A 20807-nucleotide genomic window follows, 5' to 3' on the forward strand; every position below is an offset into this window, starting at 1 on the left:
TCTTGCACACCACAACTGATGCTTCTAATGTTCAGCTTTTCTCTCAAGATACTTACACTCTGACGGGTATTCACATTGACATTACACATCCAACGGAGCATACTGGCTTCATTCCTTGCGAGCTTACGTATGTCCTCAGCAGTTACAGCCCATGTTTCACTGCCATGTAGCATGGCTGTTCGTACGCATGCGTCATACAGTCTGCCTTTTACTCTGAGTGAGAGTGCCTTTGTCGCCAGCAGGGGTAAGAGCTCTCTAAACTTTGCCCAGGCTATTCTTATTCTAGCAGCTACACTTTCAGCGCACCCACCCCCACTACTAACTTGGTCGCCCAGATAGCGGAAGCTATCGACTACCTCTAGTTTTTCACCCTGGAATGAGATAGAAGTTGTTTCCTGTTTGTTTACCGTCTTTATTGCACCTGAACATCTGCCACAAACAAAAACTAACTTGCTAGTTAACCTGCCTTTGATGTCGCTGCACCTCTTATGTGTCCATAGCTTGCACCGGGTACATCTTATAGAGTTACTACCTACTCCTTTTCTACATACTGAGCAGGGCCATCTACCTGAAGGGGTTTGTGTTTTATCTACCTTCCTACTTATTAGGATTTTGGTTTTAGCTAGGTTGACTCTAAGGCCCTTCAATTCTAGACCTTGCTTCCACACCTGAAACTTCTCCTCTAGTTCTGATAGTGACTCCGCAATTAGGGCAAGGTCATCAGCATAGAGGAGCTCCCAGGGGCAACCTGTCTTGAACTCCTCTGTGATTGCCTGGAGGACTATGATAAATAAGAGGGGGCTGAGGACGGAACCTTGGTGGACCCCTACCTCTACCCGGAATTCATTGCTGTACTCATTTCCAACCCTCACCTTACTGGCAGCATCTCTGTACATGGCTCGCACAGCTCTCACTAACCATTCTTCTATCCCAAGTTTCCTCATTGACCACCAGATAAGGGATCGGGGGACCCTGTCAAAGGCTTTCTCCATGTCAACGAAAGCCAGGTACAGAGGTTTATCCTTAGCTAGGTATTTCTCCTGCAACTGTCTCAATATAGGATGTGGGTGTGTGTGGGGGGTAAGAGTGGGGTATGTGGGTGGAGGGGGTATCAATGAAGAGAGGAAGTAGGTGTCAGATGAAAAGAGGAGAGGAGGGGAGTTGAGCCCATGTGGGGCTAAGGAATGAAGAGAGAAGATTAATTCTTGTTCATGCTGAAGGCGGGAATCCGGATGGTTAGGGTTAGGTGGGAGTCTGGATGGCTCCTGTGCAAAGACAATCCAAACACAGACAGGTGTTGTGGTGAATGACCAGTAGAGGGGAAATGGCACAAGACCGGGGTGTCAATTGTCGAGTCTAGATTATTTTTGCTGCAATAGTGACAGCACGAAATTCTTTCACCCTCTAGGTCTGGCAAAATGTTTGAGAAAAATTATATAAATATATCTTGTCTGTTGAAAATCCATGTTTATTACAACTGAAGACAGCACAGTATTTAAATTGATATAATGCTTGCATTGTTTAATTAAATGGAGTCGCTTGAAACAGTCACATTGCACTAATACTTGACATCCTGTTACTTATTTTGATTCTATTCACCTTACTTCGAGCTGTGCAGATAATACCGAACTGACCTGGTGCATCAACTTAGGTACCCAATTCAACTGAATCTTAATTATTTCTTATATATATATATATATACACACACATGTATACCAGTATCTGTGTGTGCTTATTGGGATCAGAGTCCTATAGAAATGTTATGATTAGGCTGTGTGATTTTGGTACGTGTTGGTTGTTTCCCCCTATGTATCTGCCAGAGTACTTCTTAATGCCCAAGCATTGTCAAATTTCAGTGAATAAAACGAGTGAAAGAATATAAAAATCAAAATAAATAAAATAAATTTAAGAAATATTGCTGTGTTACAATTTTATATAGTTTCTGTTTTACATCCGTTTGTGGTAAAATGATGAACAATTACAGCTATAGCATAATTATTTACTTGTGCAATGAGACACACCCTCGAAAACAAACCTTGCCGGATCTTTAAGTGTTGTATAGACATTTTTACAATCTAAAAAAGAGAGGAATAGAAATTTCATAGATGACAAGCATGTGTACATGACTATAAATGTTTTAAAGTGAGGAAACAGTTCATTATTATTTTATCCACATTGGAGGTATGAAGTAGAAACTTGACCTTGGCGTTTGAAGGTGAAAAGCAGCGCACTTTTACAATTAAATATCACCAAATAACATTGATAATACCTGCCTGTCCTGTTCCGCATGAATACATACATATATACATACTTACAAACGCACACCCATGCATGTGTATAGGTAGAAAAAACACACAAATAAAACAAAGAAATTTAAGACTTAAGGATGAGAGAAACAAATATGTGAAGTGACAAGAAAAACACACGGTTCGTTATTTATGTGCATATATGCATACAAGCAATTGGCTGATAGGTAGGAACAGAAATCTCTGCATGGCAAATATGTGGTCCTTAGCAAACAAACTGATGTAGATCAGAAGCACACCCATCTGTGGCTACAGTGTTCAGGGCTAAAGGTAGAGAGCAAGGGTTTCATATTAGCTGCCCTGTATCAAAACTTATTGACCTGGAAATGTGAAGAAAATTGGAGTTGATTCCAAATGTAAATTCTGAAAGGATATAATTGAGTGAGTGAACCACCTAATCTCTAGAGCTAAAGTTTTAGCACCAGTAGAGTAAACATCAAAATACAACAGAGCTAGCTGATATCTGTGCTGGTTAGTATGACGGTATTATAAAGTCAAAATTACCAACAAGGTTTATAATCACCACCCTAAGGTTGTAACAGAGGAAGAAAATCTAATGATTCCTTGGGACTTCCAAGTCCAGTACATACAGTCAGAAACCATCAAAGCTAATAAACCGGATATTGTTGTGAAAGACCAAAACAATAAAGTTTGTTTATCGATCAACATGAACATTCCTTGTGAACATAATATCTTGGAAAAAGAATTAGAAAAGCTCAGAAAATTTTAAGATTTTGCTCAATGAAATTGAAAAAAAATGTGTCATTTCAAGGCAGTTACAATATCAGTGATTGTAGGAAGACTAGGAATGATCAAAAAAGGAACTAAAAATTATTTGAGAATGATCTCTTGTTTACCAATCAGGCAAGAAGTACAAAAGATTGTTTTAACTGGAACATCACATGTATTGAGAAGGGCATTGTCGACGTGATAACAATTGCCACCATGTATTTTTTTGGTGAACAAAACTTCATTGCATTTTGAAAATGAACATTGTGGTGCATTTAGTTTAGTGGCCTATCAATATATATACAGAATGTGTATGTATGTATGTATATATATATATATACACTCTCAAGTAAAAGATGATTATGTGTCTAATGAATCAGGTATAAATAATCACATGAATAAAGATGGAGACTAATGAGGAACAATAGCCAAAATGAAAGGCACAGCATCACACATTTTGAAGAAATGTAATATCAATTTAATTACCCCAGTACTCTGCTGGTACTTGAAGAGTATTGGAGTAATTAAATCGATTTTATCCCTCCTACTCAAAAGTATATGAGCTTGTCATTTCGATAGAATTCGGTATTTGAAATTATTAATGACTGCAGAAAATGTTCGTGTATTCTTACCTATGAAAGCGCCAATCACTCGCCATTCATTGTAGACCCATCGACATTCCCTCATCATACATAGGTCTACTGTTTCAGTAACCCAAAACGCTCTGCCACAAATACATTCACCCAAAGCCTTGCAGCCAATGCATTTTGGTTGTAAATCTAATGAATAAAAACAACAAATATATAAAGATAATTGCAAAAGAAAAATGATCCAAAATGGGTTGCTGATTATTGTCAAGATTTTATTATGTGATCGCAGAAATAAGAAGAAGCAGGTAGCGTGAATCAACTTCTTTGCTTAATCCTCTCCTCTCGTAAAGGAACATGCAACCAGTACAAGACAATTGCGTAGTACGAAGAGCGCTTCTAGTATAAGAAACTAATATAAAACATGAAATTTCTTCTATTTGATGTATGTTACAAATGTTTCTGTGATCAATAAAGACCGATGAATAATCACAGATTAAGAAATACAATTTATAAAATATATTTGACTATGTCGATCAAGAATCGCATCATCAAATAAGATTGAAATATAAAACAAATACAAACAAGTAACGTATACAAATGGCCGATGCAAAGCAAAAACAATAGGTAAGGTATCAAAGTCATCCCGAAGTTATATGAAAAACTTGGTCAGTACTGTGTTTTGACATCTATGGAACAGAAGCGGAAAAACAGGACAAGAAACAATCCGGTTACCAAGGTGCAGTGTGATATAAAGATATGGAATGATAAGATGGGTATTAAAGGGGTTATAATCCACTAATTACTGGTTTTCAGAATCTCGATATTTTCAGATCGAGGGGAATCTACAAGAAAAAAATTTCCCGAGCAAAAGTTTTTGGTATTTTTAGACATTTAAAACTTCATTTTCAAAGACAGAGCGAAAATTTCTTGTTACGTCCATTATTAAAGAATTCCTTTTGAATTTATACAGGATATAGTGTATGACAATTGTCTGATCTAAACTCGTTTTAAAAGAGTAAAATCAATACAAATTTTACCACTATGGTCTAAAAAACTCTGCAAAAGAAAGAAATAACATCAGAATGTAAAAATTAATGCTTATTTTGGTGTAACTATTGAAAAAATATTCCTAATGTGATCCTATAAAAATGCGACAAGACTTTCTTTCCAACTTGGTATCTCAAACTTGAGTACCACCAAATTCAAAGAAAGACTATTTCCAAGAACTTCCTATCATTGATAATCGAGGAAACTTGTCTGAAGACATAGATATATAGGAGATTTGTGAATGGACGATATAAATGATAAAATAATATGAAGATATATTTTTGGGTGCAACTTACATGGTGGACTTTACCTTGAAGATCATAATATTTGTTCACCCGAAATGATAATTCAAAGAACAGTATCTGTAATAAGATATCGTTTAGTGGGTACAAAGACACATATTTGTGCAGAGCAACATCTGAGCCAGAAAATATAAGATGCGTCTTCATCATATAAAAATTGAAATCTTTTTTAAGACTGGCAAACTTTAAAGTCAATATCTGTCAACACAGTCTAAAATAGACAAATCATTTGGAAATGTTCAGAAGTAAAATGTTGAAATCGATTCGATAAATGTGCAGCAAAGAGCATTCAATAGTTTAAAAAGCCCTCTTGCTGAAAATTCTGTAGATTTGATGCTATGTTTACCAGTGCTAGTATCACTTTATCAGGGATTTTGTCCAAAAGTATTCCAGCCGTGACCACCTCCAATACTATAGAGTCTTGTGAAGAGGTGCTGACTGATTACGTAGAAGCTCGCCTGTTGCTTCATTTTCAGAGCCGGTCTAGTGAGAGACGAGCGAATACACAGGATTATAGAAGCAATGGTGGCAACTAAGTGTGAACCCTACACAAAAGAAGGAAAGCACCGTCAACAGCAACACAATGTTTATGTTTAATAAACGATAGAGCAGTGTACAAGGGTGGTGTCCCTTAAGCACACTTACCTCATGAACATTAGGCTCGTACATGTACTGACATGTAAGAAGTGAATAATGTAATTACAACAAGCTGTCTTTCATAATTTTGTCCAAAATGTTCCACAGAAATATTGATAAGATAGATGAGAATTAATAACAAACCTGCATTTGTTAGTGTAATAAGAAATATAAACATAATCACCAGAAAATCCTTCATCTGCAATGGAAAAAAAAAAAAAAAGACACAAATAAAAGATTGGTATGTTTGCAGGCATGATGGCGTTCGCTTCACGACCTTATAATTTGGGTTTCGATCTCACTACAAAGCGCTTGAGTACACAGTTTCTGACGAAGCAGGCACAACAGGGACTAGAGTACCAACGTGAAAAAGAAAAGAACAGTTCCACTGGCCAGATGCGTGTCACACATATTAACATATCCATTGGCAAAGGTTTTTCCAATACATGTAGTAACTAGGATTACATTGCCCAGGATGGATAAGTTTATATATATATATTTATATATATATGTATGTATGTATGTACACACGAGCTGAGTATCCCATCATTGCCGGGTAATTTTCACAATGTAATGACTTAGCACACATCCGCATAAGTTGGATTTTCTCTGCTTATGAATTCCTTCCGGACCGATTTTGTCCAATTTTTTTTTTAATGCACTTCATAAAACAATGAGAGACACCTTTGCAGTAAAAAAAAAAAATGAAAATTTATGAATTTTTTTCACCCCACCTCCACTCTGTACTATATTTGGTCAAAATTATCTAAGACAATTCTATACATTTCTTATGTATGTGTGTGTGTGTCTCCTATATCTTTTAATTACTATAAATCTTCCATTGAGAAGGGAGCCGATTTCCAACAAAGATACAAGGCTCCATCTTTGGGATGTAGTTAACACGCATACGGGGATGTAAGCTCAATGATAGAGCGTTCGCTTAGCATGCAAAAGGCCCCGGGTTCGATCCCCAGCATCTCCAAAGTGCTTTATATTACATGTAGTATATATATATATATGTATGTCCTTACAAATTTAGTTTAGAAACCTGCTGACTTACCTTTCAGTCAAAAATTTGTATATGCTATTTCTTGGCACAGCATAAAGAATATGTTACATAGATATTATTGCAGTATTGGAGGGTGTAAGGAAGAATTGTTTGTATGTGTGCATCTACATGTGTATATGCCTGCTTGTGCATGCATGTACATGTGAAAATCTACGAGCGCGAGTAGTGTGTGTTTTCTGTTACATTTCACCATCAGTAGTTTGTGTTCTATAAATTACCAGATGATGGATTTCAAACAGCGATTTACCATATTTCTTTATAGATTTATGTCTATCTACCAAAACTGACATGTTTTAGAATTTGCTTAGTTGAGGCAGCAGCTGTAATGAGCCAGGGGAGTGGTAGAATTCACATACTTAGGGACTTGCAAGGTAATTGTTGTTGCAGTTAAGTTTACATATCAGCCGAATAAAAAGATTCTAATAAGTAAATTTAACGTAAATGAATATGAATCGATCAACATGCTTGGAACGATTAATATGTGTAGTTAATTAATCCCAGAATTATATAACACCAATGTATCCAAACGTGCGTGAGCTGATTAAAAATGTATACTTCACTTTTTGGAGTGGGACTAAAAGGAGTGGGTACAGTTTAGATAGCAAAATAACTTGAGGGACGTATGCTGCACTAAATTACCTTTCACAATTCGGAAAGTGACCTTGAAGATGTAGTGCTTGGTAAACACCACACAAAGAGTCATTAGTACAAAACTTTAAGGATGCTGTATGATATAAGGATGTCCTGGGTAACTACAATGAGGCAGTAATGGATGACCTGGTAGTTGCAGGTGAGAAAGAAAGTGTTCGGAGTATCTGAGAGTCGATCAGAGATGCATGTATGGGATGAGACAAATCGATGAAGGGAGTTGGGGTGTGGAAAAGATACAGGTTTTGCACTGGCAGCAAGAACATGGGAAATGGTAAGACAGCTACGAAAGATAAAAGTCACCAAGAACAATAAGAAATATATGCTCCACATGTGAACCTATAAAGTTACTAAAACAATGTAATGAGGCTAACAACTGTTTTATTAGTGGCAATTCATCATCTTATGACACCAGTCAGCATTGAATATACAACATAAATATATTTAACAGTGTATTCTTACCAGATGTTACCTGTTTTGGTGTTCGACTAAACTTTTTTCCCCTACTCGACTAACGTAAGTATTATGCTTGTAAGTGGTCACTTGATAGAAAGCGGAGCAAACTCTCCCTCAAACCACACCCTACTCTCCTAAAAAAGGAAAGAGAAATAGGATAATGCAGTCTTAGATGAATATGCCTGAAAACGGGAAAGGCTGGTCATGGCTGGAACACCTTTGATCACAGGTCTGCTCTATCAAAACTAACATGGGGCCTAACGATAGCAAAATCTTCTACCTAAACTATTAATTAACGATATAGACATAAATCACTTGAAGGAACACAAACATGCCTATGTAGTTAAGAGTTTAACTTCACATCTAGGTGGTTCCAAGTTCGAACTAACTGTACGGCAGCATTAGCAGGTATCTTCTCCAGTGCCTCACTTCGACCAGCTCATTGGGAGTTGAATGTGTTTGGTCACTTCATGTCAATGTAAAATGTACACTCGTTAGCCAGACAAAACTATGGTATATCCAGTGCAACAAATTTGAGAATCAAACCAAATTGATGGTTTACTACCTGTGTGTCAAGAGTTTGCTGGACCAGATCTCAACTGGGGGCTATACAACATCAAGATTGATAAACATGAAGTTATTTATAGACACACTTTTGGCCCATGAAAGTTCTGTTTCCTCACTTTCTACCTTTGTTACTGCCACTGCAATGGTGTCTACTTCTGGAAGTTGTTTGGTCTCTCACCACCTACATTCACCCACTCCAGACTCACTAAACTCTTTCATAATGTGGTAGCCCATATTAAAACCTCTGAAATCCTCGAATATGTACATGTTTTTTCTGGTTGCCATCAACTTGAAATCTTTAAATAAACAGGAACCACATTGACCTCACCAACATGGAGTGGCCTACAAAGGCCATGGAAACAACCCCTTCTTTTAGAAAACAGGTTCTCGACCTTTTGTAGCTGGTATTTGACAAACGTCTTTCCCACAATTTTACTAAAAAAAAGATTATTGTAATCAAATCGAACCTAGTTTTGTGCAGTGGTGTCCATAAGTTTTTACAGTAGCCCCACCTTGCATGTGCATCGTTTTAGATATTTTACATGAAGTAGTGGGCGCTTATGCTAAATTCGTACAGAAATTCTGAAAGAAAGAGAGGACTTGTTCTTTTGGAACTTGAAACTCATCAGCCATATTTCTGATTACACTGTTCTTCTCATATCCTAATTCTTGCAAATATTTCAAAAATGTGTTTAAAAGAATGTGCTGTATCTGTTAAAATATTTCTTCAGCGACCCCCATAGTAACTACTTGACATTTTTTTGAGCCTCTGTGAACTCACAAAGCTCCAAAACTGGTGCTACCGCCTAGGTTAAGAACCACTGCTCTAAACCATTCCAATCTAAAAAGAAAAGTAAATAGCTCTGTGTGAATTATTACTCCAACTCTGCAGATAACACGTTTGGTCTTAGCCAAAGCGTTTGAGAACAATATAAATTAGAAAATGGACATAAATATATAATTGCAGCTAGTAAATAACTGTTTGTTGGACTTTTTTATTGAATTTTTAAATGATGATAAATTACTGATGGCTATTAAAACAGACATTATGAGCACATGCGCGCACACACACACACACCCTCCCTTGCTGAGGTGTTGCAGTTGATAACAAAACCCTCCTTCTCTGCCATAGCATCAGTGTAACATATTCCTTAGATTGTACTCAAAAATATAAGAAACAACTTTCTAATTAGAAGGTAAGTCTGCAAAGTCCTGAGCTATATTTTTAAATGTATAAATATCTATCTATCTACCTCTTTCTCTCTCTCTCTCTCTCTCTCCCCCTATTCTTTTTTTTTTTTACTCTTTTTACTTGTTTCAGCCATTTGACTGCGGCCATGCTGAAGCACTACCTTAAAGAGTGTTAGTTGAAAACTTCAATCCCAGAACTTATTCTTTGTAAACCTAGCACTAATTCTATCGTTCTCCTTTGCCGAACTGCTAAGTTACAGGGACATAAACACACCAGCATCGCTTGTCAAGCAATGGTGGAGGGACAAACACAAACATACACACACAAATATATAATTACATATATATAACGGACTTCTTCCAGTTTCTGTCTACAAATCCACTCACAGGTCTTTGGTCGACCCGAGGCTATAGTAGAAGATACTTACCGAAGGTGCCACGCAATGGGACTGAACCCAGAACTATGTGGTTGGGAAGCAAGCTTCTTACCACACAGTCATGCTTATGCTTATATATATATATACATATGCGAGATGGCAAATGAACAAAGGATTACCTTATGGACTTCATTAGCTTACAGCTTCTATAAGATGCAGTGGACTCATTGTTGAGTGCCCGAATAACACTCCATAGCTTCAATGGAGCTCCGACTTCATATTCGAAGGTCCGATGAAGCTACAGAGTGTTATTCAGGCAGACAACTTATATAACAGAAACAGCTCTAAGATAATCATTTATCCCTTTGTCATCTCTCTTACTTATTTCTATTCTTAGCTAATACTTCGTACTGAAATATACGTTCTCGCTTTTTTTTCACAAAATTTCTCTTCTCACTCGTGACTTTACAGAGTGGCCCTATCGAATAGTTCATGTGTTATTCAAACAGGTTCAATGAATGTAATATTTTTTTCTTCAGACCCACTTAGGATCTGTTCCATAAAGCAAACCAGCTGTATTCTGCGTACTCATAAATAAGATAGTATTTTACTTTTCATCTGAATTAAATTCTCTGTCTTTGTTGACTAATATAACACAAGATATGTTTGCAAACATATCACATCTTCATTTTTTCATTACAGATGAAGACTGTTCTGGTGATTCTACTTTTATTTCTTGCTGCATCGGCAGCTGCAGGTTTGTCATTCTTTCTTATTGTATCAACATTACTGTGGAAATTTAGGACGAGATTAGGAAAGAAATCTTGTCGTTACATGATATGCTTCTTGCATGTCGGTACAGGGACGTGCCTTAAATCTCTACTGTAAATGTGCTCATGTTTCACCGCACCACCATTTACTGTACATAAATATCCTCTGTGGCTGTTGATACTACCTTCGTCTCTTATATGCACCCTTCATTGTCTCAGCCACTGGTTCCGCATCTGTTTGCCTGCATATTTGTTTGTCTTTGCTGAGGATGTTCGTTCACCAGGAACGATGTGCAGTGATTTAATGGCTTTGTATTTGTAGAGCCGTTGAGCGAATCTTTGTGAAGTTGAAAGACGAAGAAAATTGGTATAAACCCAGTGGAAGGTATTTTCGAGCATTCTGCTGATGCATTCAGGTCAGGTTTGGCCTGAGAGACTGGAATTGCATGCAGGTGTAGCATATGAGCAGAAGATAAAGGAATAATAAAGTGTAGTAACATCTACATACAGGGTTGGCCTTAAGCCATTTGGACTGATTGACCTCAAACTGGCCCTGCACTCAAGGAGGCCATATCCTATATTGCAACATTTCATGAAGGCGGTCTCCCTGAAGTTTAAAAAAACCTACATAATGATGCTTACTACACTTTAGCAAAACAAGAAACCAAAAGATAAACCCATTCATCCAAAATTATTTGGGCCAGCCTCGCTTAAATTTTTAGGGTAACGGTCGGATCTTTTTTAAAACGGGGGCCACATTTTTCATTAACGAAACACTTTGAAACTTGGAACACTGGTAGAATGTGTCATATAAAACATCTTTTTCTCTTAGTCTTCTTAAAAAAAAAAGAAATCCATAAGTTATTCCATGTTAAAGTTGTCGTATTTCTGAAATTTCAACCAATCACTGACGTCCATTCAGCCGATATACATTAAGTGCCAACTACATAAACAAACGATTCTGAAACAATTAACCCTAACCCTAACCCTAGGGTTCGGGTTCGGGTTAGGGTTAAAGCAAATTTAAAATGAAAAAAGCAAATAAAACGAAGGTATGGAGATTAAATACGCTTTACATCGCTTAATCAGCCAAAGGAGTAAATGTAAACAACTGAATACTTGTCAGTGATTGGTTGAAATTATCGAAATAAGACAATATTTTACATGAAATAAATTCGAATACAAAAATATTTTTCTGTTCTATAACACAAAATAGATAAGTATACGAAGTTTGAAAGTCTTTCCGTACCAAAAACACTACATAAAACATTAATGAAAAATGTGGCTCCCGTTTTAAAAAAGATCCTAACGGTCAATTGTATGTCTGCATATGTGTATGTGAATGTTTATGGGTATGTTTGGGTAAAATATGTGTGTGTGATAGTGTGTATGTGGTTAAGTGTATGGTGAATTGTATTTATAAATGTGTGCGTATGTTTGTGTGTGTGAGTTGCTATAAATATACTTTGTATACATTTAATTTTGGGGAAACTTATTTATTTCAATAAAGTGTGTCAATATCCACCTGATTTCTCCTCACCTTTTGTTACATTTCAATCGTTATGCATCCTAAATACCTTCATGCATGCACATTGAACTCATTGCACAATATAACTGTTATTGATGAAAATAGACCAATATTTCTCAAAATTTCACCTTAATTCAACTATTGAGGATGCTTGGAAGCCTAAAATAGTGGAGGGTAGCCGGTAATACATGAACATTGAAAACATCTCACACTCCAAATTACTTAAACTGGAAAATCAGCAATAAAAAACCTCTGCATTTGAATTTTTCAACGGAAAAAACTTTTGTGCAAAGTATGTAACAGTAATTGAGATGACAGAGCATCAATATTCATTTGGGATTTGTGGAAGGCTCATTATTCGAAGATGTACTTGATCTTCCATATATTGCGTGGCATTTAATCATTGTGTAAGATGGCTGTCGAGTGTGAATAGTTACTATGACGACCTGTACGAGGTCGTCAGTTTTTGTGGTGGTTCAGGGTCACCAGTTTTTGTTTGAAGATCTTGGATCTCCTTTGGTTTTACAAAAAACTGCTTTAAGTACAAGCACAAATCACATATGCATTCCCATCTCTATACATACACATGCTCCCTGTTTATACAAATCATCAAGTTATACAAGTTATACAAACATCAATCACACAGTATTTATATTACTTAAATTAAATTATTAATAATAATAATATTGATGCTGACAACGATGATGAAGATTATTCTCCGTTGCTGCCCTCAATCTTTTGCAAAAAGCCCCAATGGTTAGCTTAAATCCTGAGGTGAAAGCTGCTAGCACCGAGGTAGGAGTGAAAGTAAGAAACAGTTTAAAAAAGAACTGACGCTTATGAATGTCCGTGCTTATACATTGCTTTTGTATTCTATAATTTTTGTAATTTTTTTTTATCTCAACAAAGAAAATATAAGCCAAGAAATGACTGAAATGCATCAGAGTCTGATGGTGGATTACTTGACTGAAACTTCAATGCCATTCTTAATAGTAATTCAGATATTTATTCTTTCATAATGTCTTCTATTTACTTTTTCTAGATTGCTCTGGTTGCCCTGTATTCGATCAATGCATCTGCAGCAAAGCAGCTTGGTTTTCCAAAGTATTTGATACGTGTATATTTAAAGACTGCAGATGGTTCAATAATCGATGGAGTATCGTTGGTACATACATAGGTAATATTCTTATCATAACAGGATCACACATTTTGGAAGAAGGGTAAAGTTGTAGCTTAATCCATCCCCAGTATTCAACTGGTTACGTCACAAAACAAGTTAAACGTGTAACTCTTTGACAATGTTAGAGTTCATAATTTCGTTGTTTTTGTTGTTATTACTTAATTCTTTTTCAAACATGGGCGAGCCGATCTGTAAAGCGACTTCCCATGTACTGCTAAAAATCGTCGTCGTCGTCGTTTAACGTCCGCTTTCCATGCTAGCATGGGTTGGACGATTTGACTGAGGACTGGTGAAACCAGATGGCTACACCAGGCTCCAATCTGATTTGGCAGAGTTTCTACAGCTGGATGCTCTTCCTAACGCCAACCACTCAGAGAGTGTAGTGGGTGCTTTTACGTGTGACCCGCACGAAGGCCAGTCAGGTGGTACTGGCAATGGCCACGCTCAAAATGGTGCATTTCATGTGCCACCCGCACAAAAAAAAAAAAAATAAAAAAATTTTGTGTGTCGTGCGCACATGAGCCAGTCCAGGGGAACCAGCAACGATCTTGCTCGAAAATCCTACAACGGCCCTGCACAAGAGCCAGTCCAGGGGCACTGGCAACGGTCTCGCTTGAAAAATTTCTTGTGTCACCCGCACAAGAGCCAGTCCAGGGGCACTGGCAACGATCTCACTCGAAAGATTTCATGTGTCGCCTGCACATGAGCCAGTCCAGGGGAACCAGTAACGATCTCGCTCGAAAATCCTACAATGGCACCGCACAAGAGCCAGTCCAATGGCACTGGCAACGGTCTCGCTCGAAAAATTTCTTGTGTCACCCGCACAATAGCCAGTCCATGGGCACTGGCAACGATCTCACTTGAAAGATTTCATGTGTCGCCCACACATGAGCCAGTCTAGGGGCACCGGCAACGATCTCGCTCGAAAGATTTCATGTGTCACCCGCACATGAGCCAATGCACTGCAAATATTTGATTATATTGAAATCCAGTGTGTATGGGGACCAAACCAAGACGGCTACTTCACTTTTGTGCTCTCCATACTGATTTCGACTAACATTAGCTGTATGATCAATGCTTTATCGTTCTGGAAGATTGCGCTATCATAAGGGCAAGTTTGTATATGGACATAATCAGCCAGGAATATTCAGGTAATCCTTTGCAGGTTTATAGAGTACACGACAAACAGCCTTGGTTGGCACAAGGTATGGCAAGGTGGTGGAAGGAGTGGCTGTGTGGTAAGAAGCTTGCATCCCTACGCATGCGTTGGTCAGTGTTTTCTTTGCACTGCTAGGAGTCACGTCGCTGTACACTAACGTCGTGCATTATTGAACAGGTGAAGCACAACTACAAGGTAAGGCGTTTGTTTTTTGGGGATTCAGTGGGGGTTTGTTGCTCGTGTTTATTTATTTTTGTCAAACAAGGAATCTCCACTGAGTTCCATGCATTTGTCTGCCTGTAGGTGTGTTTAAAGTCTCACTTAGTGGTGAGAAATGTGGGGACGTATCCCTCCTCCTATAATTGTGCTTATTTTTTACCATTTTTGTGTGACTGTTTTGTGCCCTTACCAAGAGGGTTACCGAGTTGGCCAAGAGTATCAGGACGGCCAGAATAGTTTGCTGTGTTTTGGAACTGTTTCTTGTCTTCTTCCATCCTTCCTGCATTTTTGTTTTTTTTATAACTCTGTGAATTCCCCGCCCCCCCCCCCCCCAAAAAAAAAACATGGCAAAAAAGACAAACGACACTGCATTGGAGTGGGAGATTGTCCTACCCAAACAGTGGGTGAAAGAGTTTGAAGAGAGGACGGTGGTGTTAAGGACTTATTCAAAGTCACTCGACATCCTCGCCCTCTTTCAAAAGACTCAAATTGAAAAAGAGTTGGCAGAGTATTTGCCAACTATTTAATTTCATCTCCAGTGGGGTTAAATATGCAATGGTGTTGCTATTTGACACCCCTGAGGAGGCTCGCAAATTAGCGAGCCAGCCTTGGAGGGCAAAGAGATTTTGTTTCTTCCCACGTATGGTGGGAGGAAGTTGACGATCTTGGATCTGCAGGTTGCCACCCTATTTTGGCTATCCTTAGTTTTTGTTTGCCTCCAAGGGACTCTCAAATCTCATCCGCTAGTCTATCCTTTTGCTTATGTTCTGTTATCTTCCTAGGTTTGCTAATTATTAGGAGCATCCCACCCTCAGGTGGCTCTACTCTGAGGTTAGCTTTTGTGGTTTAATTTCTTTTTGCATCTACTCCCTCTATTATTTGTTATCACTCTACTGTTATCCCACTGGTTGGTATCTGAGTTAAGTTCTGTAATGTGAAATGATATCCTTCTTCGTATATGAATCGCCCTAAGGCATGTATTTGGTTTTTCTACTATAGCCGGTCTCCGTTAATGTCGTGTCGTAGTAACCTTTGCGTCTATTAAATATATCCCCATTTATCCACAACCTAGATATTCTAGCAGACACCCCCATAGGGATAGAGTTTATGGTGCTGGTTAGATCTTCTACTTACATATTTTAGGTTCTCGATTTGTTTATGGAAAGGGTGGAACGGTCCTGTGCAAAAGTTGGGTGCGGCATCCAGAAAATTAACTTTACTCTACTGTTTCTATTGATCCAAGTTTTGAGGTGTTGTCAGAAAAACCAATTTCTCATCGAATTTTATGATCTGTTGACCAGTAGGGCAATCTTTTCTGAATCTCTTTTATTAAGACCTTCAAAAGCTATTCAGCAACAACTTATTGTAGACTTTATTTTTGCTGTTAGGATAATCTCTTTATAATTTCTTGTCACGCTTTGATTCCTTTTCTTTGAAGATGGGAGAATACAATCTTCAAACCCATTCTTTTCTCAATTTGGCTCTAATTGTATACGGCGTTACAGAATTGAAAGAGGATATCGCTAAATGTCCTTGTCTTCTAGTTTCTTTTATTATGTTATCAAGGCTACCTGACTTGTTTTTATAATGTCCATTATAAACAACTGGACGATTACCAAGAAGCTTCTGGAAATGCTCCTTACACTTGTTTAGTCATTTCTCAGGCTTTTAGTTTTGACGAATTTGAACTTTGCCTCCTGCTTATCTCATCAGTAATTTGCTACACATGTGCAGTTAATTCTATTTTATCTTTAACATATTTCTGTTAGGTAGGTTTGGCTGTCTTTAAATCTGCAACATTTTTCATCCGATTGTACTTCTCAGGAATTAAGACTCCTTTGGCACTCGACATTTCATTTTTTATTGAGAAGAGAGGAAGTTCTCTTGCAGCTTGTTGATCAGAAGTGACAAATAGGTTGTATGTTATAATATAACTGAACATAGCCTGGCACAGTTGATGTAAGAACGCACACATACACAAACACACACGTCTATTCTTTGATGTGTATGTGTGTAAATCACATATGTAATTATCTCATGAGGGTTCAATATTGTGAGCTGTTTGCAGGTGAGTAAATAGAAAAATAGACAGCTAAAACTTGGATGTGTAAAAGCGAATTGGAAAATATCTATTATTTATCGGTGCTATACACTTTGTACGAGAGTAAAGGGCATTTTTGTAAATGGAAGAAACTAAATTTCTATTAACCCGTTTACAAGCAAACCAATAAAATAAGATACCTGTTAAGTATTGGGATCGAATAACCGAATACTTTTTCCCAATCTTCAAAATAAATTGTATCATTCTACACATATTAACAATTTACTATTTTATATAATTTGTACTCTTCTTTTCTTCTATTTTAGAATGTGACCAAGTCCCTCAAATATTTAAACAACGGCCAAAATATCTTATCGGCGGAACAATTCTTTGTAAAAGATCATAATTATACTGTGACTGTACAACTTTTACCATATATGAATATAAACAAGAATTTACTGAAAAAAACTGCAATATTATAATACAACAGTTCTTGCAATCCTTTATTACGTCCAACAAGATTCAATGCTAGGAATAAAGATAGAATGAGTTTTTAGTTGATTGTATTGATTGTAGGGTACTTAAATATGAATAAATACATATACACTTACAATATAGTGGTATTGTTGTATGATGAGTATTTTGTCTCTTGGTTTATTCCATCTACAAAATTGCAGATAATCAGTATCGAGAAAATTTTTTATTCTTCACAGTAAATTATATGTCAAAGTTTATTACATGAAAGTATTTTTGACTTGAATGTGCTATGTCCGGTGTCTTTAAACATTGATATCGCAAAAACGAAATTGTTCTCTGGTAACACGTTCTTTTATAGTAATAGTAATTCCCGTTGGATTTTAAGCCAGTCTCAGCGTAAGTTTCTTTTCCTTATCCCTCGCTAGAAGATAAGGTAAGATGTATTTATTCTTACTTTTAACACAATCCCAAGTAAAGTAGCTCATTGAAAATTCTTAAAAGTTAAAGATTTCAATTCTGTTTATCACACACACCTTTCCTTTCTTCTGCCTTCATAATTACACTCGGTCTAGAAACTGAAAGTACACCCCCCCCCGATCTATCTATCTATCTATCTGTCTGTCTATCTATCTGCCTATCTATCTATCTATCTATCTGTCTACCTGTCTATCTATATATATATATCCCGTTGTTCTGCAGTCACTTTGGCACCTGACGCGTGGTAACACCGTGCACCTCTTTAGACAACACCGATTTGAAGGAGATAGTGAGCTAATGTGCAGCACGAACATTTGATTACTATAAACAAATCATTTGTGCAGGTCGTTCGGCAAAGGCTGAACGCTCACGTCCTCTTCGATGGGAGAGTCTATCAGACGACCACCGACAACCAAACTTGCGAAGGCCATTCAACCATTCGTGAAATTAAGTGTAGAATTCAAGGGTCCACTCCCATCCATTAATCTCAACAAATATCTACTCACAATTATCGATGAATTTTCTCACTTTCCGTTCGCATGTTCGGGTATATCAGCAGCTATCGTAATTCATTGCCTCTGCCAACTATTTTCGATGTTTGGACTCCCTTCTTTCATCCATTTTGATCGTAGCGCTACCTTCATATCAGATGAACTGAGACAATTCCTCCATGATAAAGTCATATTGACCAGCAGGTCGACCCCAATACAATCCAGTGGCGAATAGCCAGGTCGAAAGGCTCAATTCAATCTTATGAAAGACCATTACTTTGGCCCTGAAGTCTAAAAGGATTGAATGCAAATCACTGGCAGCTCTGTACTCTATTCGCTCCTTCCTATATACGGTCACGAGAGGCTGTTCAGTTCAACTTCTGGGACCTCACTAACAGAATGGCTAGTGAAGAGCGGACCAGTGCTTCTGAAGCAACAGTAGTTCTCAAAGCACGATCCAGAAGTAGAAAAGGTTGTCGTTGTAGGATCGACTAGTCACGACTCGCTGACGCGGATGCGCGCACCTGGAATGGGTGTAAAACAATGTGTAGGAAACGAATATGGGAGAGAAAAAATGCGTGCAAAGCAACGGGAAGTTGGGGAGAGGAGTTCGGAAAATTCACAAGATCCAAGCTTTTTCCTCGTAACTTTTAGGAAAATGTTTTTTTTTTTTTCAATGAAATTTTATAGAAATACCTTTCAAATGACATATATTACAATTGTAAAGTAATTTGTGGGGAAAATCTTTTCGAAAAGGGTGAGAGAGAGGAGCTCGGAAAATTCAAAAGATTCGAATTTTGTGGGTTAGTGTTTAGGTCAGAAAAGCTTATTTATTTACCGTTACATTGTATATACCCCAAACCACGACGGTTGGTATGTATAACTAATAAATGGAAAAGCTTGCAAGGTAAAAAGATAAGTTAATTTCGGCCAGTATGTGTGTGTAGATGTTCACGTAGTAAGTAACCCACAGATAAAGATAGAATGATGTGAGAGAAAAGAAATTGAATCTTTCTCTCTGTCCCCAAATGGTCGCTGTCTCTACGTTTTCACCAACTCACTTCTGCAATAATAGAATTCGATGGAGGTCTGTGATATCTATTCTAGCTATTAGTGAAATAGAAGAGGTTAGAAGGGTCAAGTGGCGAAGACATTATTTGGCTTAGGCTAAGGCATCTGGCAAATTTAATTGGTGTCACAGAAAAACTATTGTTTTACCGTGAGAAAAGTTCTGTTGAATTGTCAATTGGAATTTGGTTATCTTTTATTAAAAAAATGCACTTTTGAAGGTGAGGTGCAAAACTGCATCAGCCCCCCCTTTCTTTACACATATTTTAAGACGACATTTGGCAGAAATACGTTTTATAGATTGTGGTTTACATTAGATTGGAAAATCAAAGAACTTTGAAAACAATAATAAAAATTAGTGGTAACGATGTCTGGACAAAACAAAAAACCATGTTAGTGTTTGTGTGAAGCAAGTCAAAGTGTATTAAAACAATATCTTTTACTTACCTACTCAAATGACTCGATATAGAGATCTCAGGATGCAGAAGACCTCAGCTGCAGAACAGTTTTCTTCTTTAGCAATTTCTCACGCCGAAATGTGAAGAGAGAGAGGGAGGAGAGAGAGGTGTTGGGGGAGAGAAAGAGTGAAAAAGGTGTTTTGTCATTTACGTTTTTTTTTTGGGGGGGGGCGTACAATATAAATTTTAAAATGCAGATTTGGAATCTTCGCCCTCGATATAGTGGGTTCATGTAAAAATAAGACCAAAAAATATCCCAAAGGTGCGTTCCATGATCTTTACTTCCGCCGACTTTTACATACCCCGGTGACCGATCTATGAAATTTGGGGAATGATTTACCGAATGGTGAATGTAACCGAGTATATGGAGATTACAATAGCTTGCCAAATTGTCAGTCATAACGGTAGTTCCAGGAAAAACGATTGGATCTTTCTGATTTGGCAGGCACCACTTTTTATTTGTTTTATTTAGTGTGTTTTCTACCGAAACACTTTAAAACTTCGTATACTTGTATATTTTGTCTTATAGAGCAGAGAAAAAATTTTGTATTCGAAGTTATTTCATGTTAAAAGTTGTCGTATTTCGGTAATTTCAACCAATCACTGACGTCTATTGAGGTGAAAACAATTACTGCTGTGGAATGTAAACAACACGTTCTAGCGGTGTAATAGGATCTTTTCCCTTGAATAAAATTAGTGCCATTGTTTGTCAACAACAACTGTTATGTATTCTTTTGTTCTTGATGGGATAATAAACAACTCACTGAAGGCATTATTATGATTCTACGTGTTTATTTACTTGACATGTTTACAAACAGTGTCTATAGCGGAGTGATACACACTGTGCGTATCTGCCTTAGACACAGCTCATACTGCTTAGTAGATGAGCTTAACAAAATAGTACTACTAGTGGGGATTTATTCATATATACGTATACCTACGCATGCACATAGATATGAACATGTAACATCCCTTCTTCTTGGAAAAAAAAAAAAGGATCTTTTAGCAATGAAAAAATAGA

General features: G+C 37.3%; 1 protein-coding gene, 2 long non-coding RNA genes and 1 other non-coding gene across 5 annotated transcripts in view; 2 read left to right on the forward strand and 2 right to left on the reverse strand.

The window, feature by feature from the left end:
* LOC106882273 (twinkle mtDNA helicase) overlaps positions 1-20351 on the reverse strand; it is a 100555-nt gene extending 80204 nt beyond the window's left edge. The window contains exon 1 of the mRNA XM_052975583.2: positions 19776-20351. The gene's annotated coding sequence lies outside the window, so the exon portion shown is untranslated. The remainder of the gene's footprint in view (positions 1-19775) is intronic.
* Positions 1916-7666, reverse strand: LOC149131454 (uncharacterized). 2 transcript variants are annotated; one of them, XR_016237719.1, is made up of 4 exons: positions 6671-7312; positions 5755-5809; positions 3668-3814; positions 1916-2075 (listed from the first exon to the last, which is right to left on the reverse strand). It is a non-coding gene; the product is annotated as an uncharacterized LOC149131454 (long non-coding RNA). The 2 variants fall into 2 exon arrangements; XR_016237718.1 differs by lacking the exons at positions 5755-5809; positions 6671-7312 and adding an exon at positions 7319-7666.
* Positions 6520-6592, forward strand: Trnaa-agc (transfer RNA alanine (anticodon AGC)). The gene has a single exon. It is a non-coding gene; the product is annotated as a tRNA-Ala (tRNA).
* On the forward strand, positions 9419-17452 carry LOC149131455 (uncharacterized). Its single transcript, XR_016237725.1, has 4 exons — positions 9419-9546; positions 10621-10675; positions 13259-13393; positions 17142-17452. It is a non-coding gene; the product is annotated as an uncharacterized LOC149131455 (long non-coding RNA).
* Positions 20352-20807: the final 456 nt, after the last annotated feature.

This window comes from Octopus bimaculoides, chromosome 21 (assembly GCF_046866305.1).
Source record: "Octopus bimaculoides isolate indiv1 chromosome 21, ASM4686630v1, whole genome shotgun sequence".
In the NCBI taxonomy this organism is placed as follows: domain Eukaryota; kingdom Metazoa; phylum Mollusca; class Cephalopoda; order Octopoda; family Octopodidae; genus Octopus; species Octopus bimaculoides.